At 32.0% G+C, this 13,652-nt stretch overlaps 1 long non-coding RNA gene across 1 annotated transcript; it reads right to left on the reverse strand.

The window, feature by feature from the left end:
* Positions 1 to 4,093: 4,093 nt before the first annotated feature.
* LOC128997191 (uncharacterized) lies at positions 4,094 to 9,719 on the reverse strand. Its single transcript, XR_008491104.1, has 3 exons — positions 9,503 to 9,719; positions 6,537 to 6,636; positions 4,094 to 4,323 (listed from the first exon to the last, which is right to left on the reverse strand). It is a non-coding gene; the product is annotated as an uncharacterized LOC128997191 (long non-coding RNA).
* Between the last annotated feature and the right edge of the window lie 3,933 nt (positions 9,720 to 13,652).

Genomic DNA, 13,652 nt, shown 5'->3' on the forward strand with positions numbered 1-13,652 from the left:
TAGATTAAGGTATCTGCAATCATAAATTGCTATGGGAAGGGAGGAAACAGGTCCGCGACGTAGGAAGTGGCAAAGGAAGTAGTAAATGCGAACTGTCCGGAGTGTGGAAACTGTTTATGACTATTAGATTAAGGTATCTACAATCTTAAAATGCTATGGGGAAAAGAGGAAAACAGGTCTGCGACGTAGGAAGTTGTAAAGGAAGTAGGAAAGACACGCAGTCCGGACTGTGGGAACTGTTTATGAAAGTTAGATTAAGGTATCTGCAATCCTAAAATGCTATTGGAAGGGAAGGAAACAGGTCCGCGACGTATAAAGTGGTGAATGAAGTAGTAAAGGTGAGCAGTACGGAGTGTGGGAACTGTTTATGACGATTAGATTAAGGTATCTGCAGTCCTAAAATGCTATTGGAAGGGAAGGAAACAGGCCCGTGGCGTAGAAAGTGGTGAAGTAGGTAAGTAGTAAAGGTGAGCTGTTCGGAGTGTGGGATCTGTTTATGACCATTAGATTAAGGTATCTACACTCTTAAAATTCTATGAAAAGAGAGGGAAACAGGTCCACGACATAAGAAGAGATGAAGTAATCAGTAAGGTGAGCAGTGTGGAGTGTGGGAACTGGAAGCCGTTCGTAGCAGTTAGATTAATGCACCTGCAATGCTGAAATGCTATGAGAAGGGATGGAAACATGTCCACGACATAGAAAATGGTGAAAGAAGTAGTAAAGGCTAGCAGTGCGGAGTGTGGACAATGTTTGTGACAATTAGATTAACGTATCTAAAATACTAAAATTCTATGCAAAGTGATGAAAACAGGTACACGATGTAGGAAGTGTTGAAGGAAGTAGTAAAGGGTTCTTATACAACGACTTTTATGCATTTCGTAATACGCAAACTCCTCCTAGACGGCTGAAGCAATCGTTTTCAAATTTTGCATGGAGATAAAGATTGTGATTCTACTAAATTTTTTATGTATGGATATCTCTTTCACCTATATTACATTTCACTTGGGTGAATTGAACTGCTCGCATGAATAATTAAAGACAAATTTATTCTTTTCAATTATTTTCAGAGAAGAGCAACGAATTTTAAATTGTACTTAAGCAACCATATACTTGCATGTTCAATATTTTAAATGTGATTAAATTGAAAGTTTAATTGAAGCCCTTTAATTGAAGTTTGTGCCCTTAAGGAGAGGGTTTATTGGAAATATGATATTTTTCAGGGAAGTTTTACATCGGTTTTCTTAAAAGTAGCTGCAAATACTAAAATGCATTGGGCCCCACCATTAGAAGCCAAAGTTTATTTTTACAGTTTGCTTTTAACCAATTAATAAAAAAATATTAAAATGTCATAAATTTGAAATAAAACACCACTTGTATTTTGCACTTACCAAAGCTCCCTTCATGTTGTGTCGAGGTCAGTGCTGGAAAGTGACTGCTACGAGTTGACCAGTGGTATATATCACACCTTATCTATCTCCTAATGGTCCATACTTCAAACTACGGAAATATTTCACTGATGTCTGTTGATATGCAAACCGGCTTGTAGACCTAAGGGTTTTGACCGGATTAAAAGTTCAAACGAGAATCTTGAGTTGAGTAATTGATAATGGATTGTGTCATCAGTATGTAATAGATATTTACCAATGAGTTAGCAGACTTTTAACTTGCTTGTTGTTGGATGTATTTATTTTTACAATAAAATTGTTTACCGGTACGCTGATTTAGTAAAGTGTCCTTACCTCAAGGTAAAAATACATCAATGAAAAACGCCATGTGTCCCAAAACTCCCACCCCTGTTTTTTATTAATAGAGAAAAATTATAATATTGGAAAATTTACATACACCAAAAACTTCCCTTTTTGTTATTTTAAACATTTCCTGAATATTAAAATTTTATTTGAAAAAAAAAAATAAAAAGATATACCTCTTTACACTAGTAATAATATGTTTACACTTACTATTGACTCACAAGACGGATAATTTTATTTCTAATAAAAAAATAGGGGGGTGGGACCTTTAGAACACACGGTATAAATTATTTTATCACATATTTACCATTTGTCCTACGTTTAGACATAAAAAAATAACATTTAAACACCCTAAACTTGGTCGTAATCTTTTCGTTGATTAAGTAAATTAATTTTTTATGTTTTACTTATAGTACGATTTAAATTTAACAGTAAACTTATTTAATTTTGTAATTCATTGACTAACTAAAGATATTCTTGTGTTTCATTATACTGTACAAACAGAGATTTGTGGTATGTACTTTACTATTCTTTTATATTTTTTTAATATCCATCACTTAACCTTCAACAAACCTTATTTTAAAATATATATTGAAAAGACTGTTTTCCAGCTGATATCAAGTGAATACCATAAAAAGCACCATTACCAGTAAACAAGCTAAAGCTTAAGTGAAGAAAGAATTTCGTCTCTTTCAGATAAAGTCTATTTATTGCTCGAATTCACGTCTTTAAAAGGCGGATCAACAAGAAAAGTCACGAACGCAGCGTTTATGCGTCGATTCGTTGGACCAGATAATGAAATTATTCATTCAAAGGTTAGCGTGAGAGCGTTTATTCAATTAGCGGCCATTTTGTCTGCTCTAGAATTGGAGGGAATCAGTTAAGACTTCCAGACACGTTATTTTTGGGCGGGAAACATCTGATAATGTTCTTAGAGTTTTGCGGTAACGTCTAACTTAAGCTTAAATTGCTATATTGTAACGAATATTTATTAGTTGATTTTTATCGTCAAAAATCCAAAATATGAGTGTAAGATTTTCACACTATTATGTGGAAACTATTTGGAGTTTTAGGTTAGAAGAATCGTGTTACAATAACAATGTACGATAAATGTACGTTTAGAATTTTCATTGGTGTCATTAGTCATAGTTAGGAATAATGTTTAGTAGAATAAATGTAAACAAATTATCATACTGAAATGAACTGTTGATGAGTGTGGAACTTTTGTTATAGTTTGTAAGGTTTCCAAAGCTGGTTGCAACTCAATATATATTTTCTTATTGACATTTTGTCGTATGTATGTCATCTGAAAATTGGAATAAGAAACTTGTGTTTTTCTCTCAACACAATAATATCCAGCTATAATTCAAGCCAAAACAATTTCTTCTGTACTATAAAGACGAGCCTTAAGAAAACCCAAGTAGCATAACAATGTTGTTTCAATGTTGTTGTTAACATTTAATCAACATTAATTTAATATTGCCCCAATATTGATCAACGTGGTAACAATATTGTTACAACGTTTTCGTGAAACAAAATACATTGTCTTGACAATGTTGTCTTAATATTTTTCAACGTTGTTTCAATGTTGTTTTCAACATTTAAACAACATTCATTCAATATTGCCCAAATATTGATCAATGTGGTAACAATATTGTTACAACGTTTTCGTGAAACAAAATACATTGTCTTGACAATGTTGTCTTAATATTTTTCAACGTTGTTTCAATGTTGTTTTCAACATTTAAACAACATTCATTCAATATTGCCCAAATATTGATCAATGTGGTAACAATATTGTTACAACGTTTTCGTGAAACAAAATACATTGTCTTGACAATGTTGTCTTAATATTTTTCAACGTTGTTTCAATGTTATATGGAAATATTAAGCCAATTTTAAGACAATTTTGAAAAAATGTAGAAATAATCAATTAACAATATTTTGTTAACATTAACAGTATTTTGATTATTGTTTTTACAACATTGTTAAAGTATTTTTGTATCGTCTGTATTATCCTGTCAATATTAAGCTAATATTTTTAAAAAATCACAAAATAATTGTTAAACAATCTAAGTATTCAAAATACTTCGGCCTGCATAAATGCATAACAAAAATGTCAAAAAAAACTCATTTTAGGTAATACTCTATTGACTGACAAAACTATTACTAATATATTATTTTATTCTTGAATAACAGTAGGCTATGCTATTTCATAAAATCTGCAAAAAGTATTTCTGTGGAATATTGTTGAAATAAGTTATGTATATTTATTTCAAGAAAAAGGTAAAAAATAACGTCACAATTTAAAAATATATTGTTTATTCTTTCACAAAGCCCAAAAAATACATTTTTTATAGAAGGTCAAATCACAAAAGAGACCAAAAAACCAAGCGAACAAAATATTCTTATAATATATCAAATCTGTAAACAAAAGTAAATCACTTTCAAGATTTAAAAATTAATAACTGTAGGCTCAATGTATAGGCCTAGTGATTGTTGAAAAGTGTTTATATCTTCGCTGACATCTCCATAGGCCCGATTCTCTTCGACTGTAGCGGCATCCTTCCCTTTCCTAAAAAAAAGTCTTTGTGTCAAGTTTATTTTGCATGGGAATTGGGAGTATCTGAAAGTATAGAACAAGAACAGCTGCTATTTCATGTTGTTGAGGGTTGGATAGAGCTTATGAAGTACATCAGGCATGTTTGATCTATGTTCCACGCTCTCACGGCCGCACAATTTTTATTTCAGCTAATACTGCGGTTTCATTGTGGACGAAATGAGAGTAAAAAAATGGAAAAAAAATATAAAACCTAACCGTCATAAACTAACATAACTAACCAAACTTGCTAATAATATAAAAAGAGATATAAGATAAAAATCTAATGAAGGTTTACTACCTATTCGAAAAAATTGTTCTGTTCATAAAATAAAATTATAAATGCCTCAATTTCTAACAAAAAATGAAGTAGGTAATCACATTCTAAACAAAATCTTTAACAAAAAGTTAGTGTCACCGGAGGGATTCAAACTGGATAACTTTTAGACATCGTTTGAGTACTCTATCCACTACACAACGTCGATAGTTGAACTTCGTATCGTTGCGCTAATGGTGTTCTCTCAAGAGAAGAGAGTGACGTCAGACCATGACAGCCAATAGAATGTTCTCATTTTGTCCGTATTGAAAACCGAAGCTGAAATAAAAATTGTGCCTCATGGCCCACTTTAAAATAACTATTTTAAGGTTAAACGTGGCCTTGGAGATTGTTAATGGTTTGCAAGGTCTGTAATTTAAATACTCACTTTTCCACTATTTTCTCCACTGTCAAAAAAATTTGTCATATTACCATTGACTAAATTGTTGAATAGGGCCTACTTGTATTAATAGCCAAATATAATACAAGGCCTATATTAACCTATATTATGTATGAAAGGCATGTATTTAAAAATTTAGTTAGGCAGAGATAGAGTCAGAAGAGAGTATAAAGGCTTATTTATTTACTCTTATACAAGCTTCAAATTATCTAGAAATATTTTAATATTGCTATTTATTGCCTTATTTTTAGTTAATGAAAACAAAAACTCAACATAAACAATGTGGTAGGCTGTTGTAAAATTAGTCATTCGAGGAACGATTTCCTAAACATACAACAAAACCAAAAGCTATTTTTTGCCATTATATCAAACCTTATATAGGCCTACCAATATATTTTTCAAACCGGTAGTCAATATATTTCTTGGCTACCGTACTTCAAACAGAATCTAACTATTTTTTTTTTTTTTTAGTGAAATGATCAAATTTGTTAAATCTTTTTAAGAGGGTGAGCAAATTTTCGTACAAAAACGCCATGTACTATCGGTTCAATAACGAAATACTAAGTATATATATTATTTCGGACCAAATAGGCTCGATTCAATCGATTAATGGTTGAATGAATACATATAATGAACACTGTTACCGTACCGCGACGGTACGAAGTGCTGCCATCGGTGTTCGAGGTGAAGTGGATAGTGTTCGGCTCATAATCAAATACTTATCAGATCGAATCCCACCGGTGACACTAACATTTTGTCAAAGATTTTGCTTAGAATGTGATTACTTCTTAACTGTACATCTTTTTTTAGAATTTGAGGCATTTAAGTTATAATTTTATTTTATGAACAGAACAATTTTTTCGATAGTAAACCTTCATTTGATTTTTTCATTAACAGCATGTTTGGTTAGTTAGGTTAGGTTATGACAGTTTGCGAAATCACACGGCGTTTTTAGACAAAAAAAGTGCTCACCTTGATAGCCTACCAAGTTTTTACCATCTGGTTAGCCTACTTTACTAATCGATCTTGGCTGAGATTTACCTACAACGTAGCCTCATCAGACACAACACTCCCTATGATTATAAATACATGTTTTGTGATTTGATTAATCTAGTCAAACGATAGGCCTAGCCATACAATATGATATAAAGCAATTATTAATATTTAGACAATTACATGCAATTGATACTGTCATGAAAGCTTGAAAAGCACAAGTCAGTCATACAACAGTAAAATATGATACATTAAAGCAAAATAAGTTAATAAGTTCATTGTACCGGTACTAAAAACCAAATAAGAGTACTGATTGCTATATTTTAGAAAAACATCATGCAAGATTAATAGAGCTAAAGTCCGCTTTAAGTCTGTAAAAGGGCCTTACAATACAATCAACCATGCATACATCACATTCTTAAAACTATCTAGGCTAACATGCTGAGCTGACAGAGGAAATCAATTGAAAAGGTCAATTACCTGTAGCTTCAAAGGATGTTAGAAACTTGGTCAGTCTTGTGTAGAGTCTACTGATTTTATTTTGACCTCGTGCCCCATGGTTTTATACATGCCTGCGTGCCTGTGAAGAATGAGAGTGTTTAAGTTAAGGGATTTTTGTATTTATGTAACTTAAGACACCTGCAAAAATGTACAGGTTGATTACTGTTTGAATTAGGCTTTAATTACTGCGCAATATTCATAAGCAGTGTGACTAAGTTAAAACAAACAAATAAGAATAGCCTATATAAAGTACAGCAAACCTTGATCGGAACAGAACAAATTAGGCCTACCAACAAATTATTGTAAGTTAGTTAGGGGTACTTTCCTGTAAGAGAGAACATTAATTATTATTGATGATTTTACGATCTTAGTTTTGGTTAACGAAAACAAAAACTCAACATAAACAATGCGGTAGGCTATTATAATATTAAAGAGTAATTTAATGGTACCTATTAACTAAAATAACACAACCCAACTACACTAATGTAAAGTGAAATGTAAAGTGATGATGTTAACGACTGATATTTTAGTTTAAAATATCTTTTTAGTCTAACTTATAACTGAGGCTACTGTAGTTGTAATGGTAAGTTAGTGGTTGAAATTAACTTAGTAACTTAACCCTCCAAGTATCTCTACTTTTGGTCTTAATGTTCGCCCATTTATTGCGCAATCGCAGGGTTTTATTAAAATGTATCTTAGAAACTTAAAAACAATGTAAAGTAGGCTATACTGTTATATATATAATTTTGTTTGGAAAATTATGGGCTTCAAGGTAGGCCCTAACATATAAAACATTACAAAAAAAATGTTCAACAATTTTTGTGGGGTTAACATTTCTAAAAAATTATAAAATAGGCTAAATGAAAAAAAATTATGTTCGCGCTCAATAAGTTGTTATAATTTATCGGTCTACAAATATTTTAAAATAGCCACTTTGTTCAGAATATTATGAGGATTCCAAAAATATAATAATATAAGGAAATAGATTTGCAAATAAATAAGTTACAGTAAGTTATGGGCAAAAAACCGATTTCGGTACATAGCGTTTAGCTAAGAATGCATAGCCTAACCATAGCTAGGAATCTGGCTGATAATTTACATCAATATCACTACCTACTTCTTCAGGATCATCAACCAGCCCTTCAAAATCACTTAAATCTTCTTATAATGCGCCACGTATATCACTACTTTTGATTTTAACACTAAAACAATGATAAACTTAATAAAACACATCAGTCATCGGTGCGAGGTTAACCAAGCTGTTTACAAATAGCCTACGCACGTCAGCTGTCTGCTACAATATTTTCGGAACTAAAATGAAGAAACAGACATCAGGAGAAAGCTCTGAATCTCCTGAAAAAATGATAAGTTACCTAACTCGATCCAGTTCAATCCGATTCAGCCAGTCCCAGAGCCGTCGCTGTAAACAGTGTTTGTGAGTCGCAAAAGCGACGCATAACACCACAGCGGGTGTGTTATGAGTCGCTTTTACGACACATAACACTCGGAGGGTTAAGGTAGAGCCTATCGTAAAATCAATTTAGGCCCTAGCATAAAAGTTATTTTAGGTTTTAAATAACATACCAGTATTGTTATTCTGCCTCGTGCCTGTGAAGAATGTGTGTTTAAGTGCTTTTTGTATGCAAGAGACAAGCAAAAATGTTGGTTGTTGGATGACAGGTTGGTTACTGTTCGAGTTAAGTTCAAATTACTGCCATAACTTAATCATAAGCAGTGTGACTAAGTTAAGTCATAAACATAAGAATAGCCTATAAGTTAAAGTACAGCAACCTTGACCGGTACAGAACAAGTTAGGCCTGCTACCCACGAATTAAATAAGTTAAGGCTAAGTTGGCTGCACTTTACTTGACGTCCTACACTCATTCGATTGTTTTTTCGATTCGATATTTTCATTCGATTGTTTCATTCGATATATCGTTTGGTTAGTTAGGTTAGGTTAACCTTACCTAACTAACCAAACGATTTTTCGAATGAAGCAATCGATTAATCGATATATCGATCGATATTTTCATTCGAATGAGTGTAGGACGTCAAGTAAAGTGCAGCCGCTAAGTTAGTTAGGTATGAACTAAAATAACACAGATACCCAACTAAAGTGATACGGTAATGTTAACAGCTGATCTTTCAGTTTTAAAATAATTTTAGTATAAGCTTAACTTTTTACTGTTAAGGCTACTGTAAGTAGTTGTAACGGTAGGTTAAGCTACTTAACTTTAGAGGTCGAAATTAGCGAAATTAGTGTAGTAAAATCGATCAATGCAGGCCCTAGCATTAAAATTATTCTTGGGATTAAATAACTTATTAAGTTGTTCCGCTTTTAAAAAGGCCAACGGTAACTTAATGTAAGTTAGGCCTAGGCCTACTTTAAATTTACAAATTATTGACCAATTCATAGGATAATTAAATTGTAGCCTACTTTGAAGTTGTAAATTGGCTTTGGTATGTAACTTAGGTAAAATAATATTGACATCCTAGGCTATGTCAAAGGTTAAACTGCAATGGCATAACAGGAAAACGCATTTTCGTCTAAATTAAGGTTAGGTAAAAAAGATGTGAGATGATTCAAGCCTTGGAGATGATTAACTTATAACTTCAATTTTCTGGGCAAATGCATTCACAATGATCTCAATGATTAGGCTAGGTTTTACTTTTTCTTTCAGCATTCAAATGAGTTTTTTTTGTTTGCTTATAAATATTAGCCTTATAGGCCTAACTTATTTAGCCTACATAGCCTTGCGTACTATCACACTTACATATTTTATTTGTGTGTTAATCAATCTTAGCAGTTGGTACTGCATTTGTAGGTTAAAAGATTTTAATAAATTAGGCTTGGCTCTATTAAGTTACGACTAGAGTGCAAGCCTAGCCTACTTTGATATGTAACTATGAATGCAAAACTTAACTTGATAACAAGATGCACTTACCTTAAAGCTGGTATCTCAAGTTGACCACCATTAAAAAACTGTATTCAGCCGTAAATAATTGTATTATTATACATCAGAATCTCAAAGCAAAGGGAAAAATACAATCATTGAACCATGGTGTGAAGTAAGTGAAATAAAAATTACGAGATTGAGACTAGGACTAGATATGATTGATTGTAATGAAAGATGCTCTGGAGCTGCCGAGTGCCGATGATGGAAGATGAGAAAAATGAGATGAAGAAGATGGATGCTACCAGCTACCATGCTAGATGCTAGCTAATAGATAGATCCATCCGCGCGCGTTTTAATGGCGCGCACAAGAAAATAGTTCTAATTTAAATTGAAGATATTTTTGTTTCTACCCGTTTGGGTAGAATTTTTATTTCAGTATTTTGTTATAGCATCAACCTTATTCCCTTTATTACTTAATAAAAGCCTAGTTTATATTAATTTTAATTTTCAGGATGAGCTGAGTCCATAAACAGTTTTCAATCTTATTAATGTTGTTTCAATGTTGAAATAAAAATTATTTCAACATTATTCAATATTGACAACAATGTTTTCAAAAAAATGTTGATCAATGTTGGGAAAATAATGTGTTAATAATGAAATAATGTTTTTTCAACATTAATCAATATTATCAAACAATATTTTCATAAAACGTTGATCAATGTTGGGAAAATCTTGCTTCAACATTAAAACAATATTCTCAGAACAATATTGTTGACAATGTTAAGCAACATTATTTCAACATATTAACAATATTGTGTTGCTACTTGGGAAGGTCCATAATGCGAATTAGTACCCAATACAGACTTATTATGTGGGGTGTGATAAATACTTAATTTCGCATTCAACCATAGCCAAAAGTATGTGTAGATTAAATACAAAAAGTATGGCTGAGACTAAAATATTTATGGCTGATATTGTCACCACTTCTCTGTGCTAAACGGTGAAGATTAGGCTTTCTCAGAATAGTTATGAGTTTCTCAGAAGGTGTGCCGAGTGTCATTGCCCCCGCTTCTTAACGATGTATCTTCATCCCTTACATGATACTAAAACCAAGGTACAGAGGAAGTACGCTTATGGAAACAGAGAGAGCATCCTCTAAGATTGCGTCCATACAAAAATTAAACCTGCAGACTAATCAAATTTTCATTTGCTGATTAGTTTTTCATAAAAATATCACCTTAAAAATGTCATATCTATTCTCTATAGCACTAGTTTAACGAGTACTTAGGTTTGCTGTTACAGGGAAGTTAATAAAGTGTTTTTCTAGTGAAATGTTATTAGTTTTATATGATATAAATACATTTTCAAAATTTGGTCAAAAAGTGTTCATTAACAAGCAAACTACAACAAATTTACTAATTCTCCATGAAAATAACCTGGGGAAACGCATAACAACGCTTCAATATACTAAATTGTTTTTTTTGTTTTTAGCTCTACAAAATGGTTAAGAGATAAATTTATATCTTCTATTTTCAGGGTAAAAAATGGGAAAAACCAAATTTTACCCAAACAAAAAAACCATAAGCCCCCGTTTCCATAGTCCTGGTTCGAATAAATGTAGGTTTACACGTTTGAAACCTAAATTTAATCAAATCAGAACCTTTTAGCTCGAGTGATCGTGCTGACAGACATTTTGAATAATTTAAGCGCGGTTTAATAGATTCATACACTTGATTTCGATGCAAAATTAATGTAGTGAAATAAACATTTCAAGCAGTTTGTTTAGAACACTAATTAGGTGAATAGAACTACTAATTGACAATAAATTTGTTGATAATGATCTGCACTTTAAGGAGAGATTCACTTAGTTAATTGAAATATATACCTGTTTACAGTTGTAAAATTAGTATATTTAAAATAAATTTGTATAAACTGTTTAGTCTCTTGTTTTTTTAGTATTTGCAGGTGTGCTAGATCATAAGGTACCACTTGAATTGTAAACATTGGCTAAGTACGATGGCGGGAAAAGGGGTGTAACAGATAAACCCTTATTGTATCAAGTATATACATTCAAATAGTTTTTGAGAGGTCCTTAAAATCTAGTTTTTTCCAGCGTTATAATTGATGAGGCTTTCCGGATAGTCTGAAGGTTGATTATGGACATATGGGTTTTATTTATGTGTTCCAAGTAAATGAACATAATGCTTAAATATTTTTACATCATACTACACAGAAACAGGTAATTTTCTATCCGTATTGATAGGCTGGAAAGTTACGCTTTACCGTGCCTAAACACGGAAAAGTAACGTTATGTACTTTTACCATAAAAACTTTTACCTTGCATTTAGTTAGTTGATAAAATAAACAGCTAACTGCAACGGCCTATTTTATTTTCTGAAATATACAATTTTATAATTTATGTTATATCCTACATAAAATGTGTTATGCGTTTAAAATGTACTAATTATTTTGTGTATTATCATCTACAGGATCGTACCATTGACTATATAACACTATAGTAGTTGTTAAATATAATATAAAAATAAAATGTTTGTTTAAGCCTGCCTTTATTAGAAAAAGAACAGCTGTAATGAAATTATTAAAATAACATCACAACAATTTAATGGTGTAAACAAAAACTATTAGTGGAATGTGTTTGAGAATCTTGTTGTTGGTTTTGTGAATAATCATTTTGTTTAATGTAAAAAGTGAGTATTTATTTAAATATAAAAAAAGTAAGAAAACTTTTCAGGTTATGGGCCCAGGGCTGCTCATGCCATAAAACTAAAAATTAACAATCAGGGCTGCTAATGCCATAAAATAAAACCAAGTAAGAACAGGGCTATTAGTGCCATAAAACTAAAACTAGAAGAACAAAGTTTGAAGTTGTCTCTTAACGTGAGTATATCAACATTTTATTGATAATAATGACTAGTGAAAATGATTATAACACTATTCAAAGACTTAAAAACGTGGAAACATTTGCTATGTGGGAATTTGAGATTAGTGAGTTGTTCAAAGCACGAGAACTGATAGATGTAGTAAACGGAACAGAAACCTTAGATGAACAAGGTGATGATGCATCAAAAATAAAAAAGTGGAAGGTAAAGGATGCCAAGGCTCAACATTATATATTGCTAACAATTGATAACCAAATTAAACCTCATATTTTAACTTGTAAAAACGCCCATGAAATGTTTCAAACACTAAAAAGACTTTTTCAAAAAGATACTGAAACCCAAAAGTGTGCATTACTTCAGGACTTTTACAACTTCAAGTACAATAGAGAAATTGATATGATGAGTAACCTTTGCCTAATACAGAACCTAACTTATAAACTAAACCAACTCGACCAGAAAATAGATGACACAATGGTGATAACGAAGATCCTGACGATACTACCAGAAAGCTTCAGACATTTCAACAGTGCCTGGGACTCGACATCAGCTACGGAAAGGACACTCGAAAATCTGAAAGCTCGACTCGTTCAAGAGGAAAGTAAGATGAAATCTATGGACAGCAGTAGTGGTAATGAAAGCACAGTTTTTAAGGCTAGCTCTACTCAATATGAACAAGGTATGACTAAATTTAATAAGCCTAATAATGTAAAATGTTTCACTTGTCAAAAGATAGGTCACATTCAAAAGAATTGTCCTAGTAAAAAGTTTTGCTCTTTTTGTAAAAAGAATAACCATTATGAGTCAAACTGTTATCTTAAAAATAAAGTTAAGGAAAATAGGCCAATGATGTGTACTATTTGTAAGAAAAGTAACCATGATACTAAGAATTGTTTTTTTAGAGATAGGTCTAGTAAAAATAACAATAACAAAGATCCTAAAAACACCCATAAAACTGTTTTCCTGACCAAGGTTAAGGAGGAACAGGTAGGCCTAATCCTTGAAACAAGTATGCCTAAGCATATAAATGAAGTAAAAGAAGTTAACAAGGCTTTTGTTGTTGACAGTGGTTGCACCCCAAACCATATGACCAACTGCAGTAATATTTTAAGTAACTTAAAAGAGTTTAAACAGGAAATATCAGTCGCTAAGAAAAACCAGTCAATGTTTTCTCTAGGTATTGGTAGCATTGAAACAGACAAATGTATTTTAAATAATGTCTCTTACGTACCAGAACTTAAAAATAATTTAATGTCTGTAAATGCCATTACGGAAAAAGGTGGCACAGTTGTGTTCACTAA

This window comes from Macrosteles quadrilineatus, unplaced genomic scaffold (genome assembly GCF_028750875.1).
Source record: "Macrosteles quadrilineatus isolate MER2022 unplaced genomic scaffold, UCM_ALF_1.0 Scaffold_6__1_contigs__length_79288215, whole genome shotgun sequence".
Lineage (NCBI taxonomy): Eukaryota > Metazoa > Arthropoda > Insecta > Hemiptera > Cicadellidae > Macrosteles > Macrosteles quadrilineatus.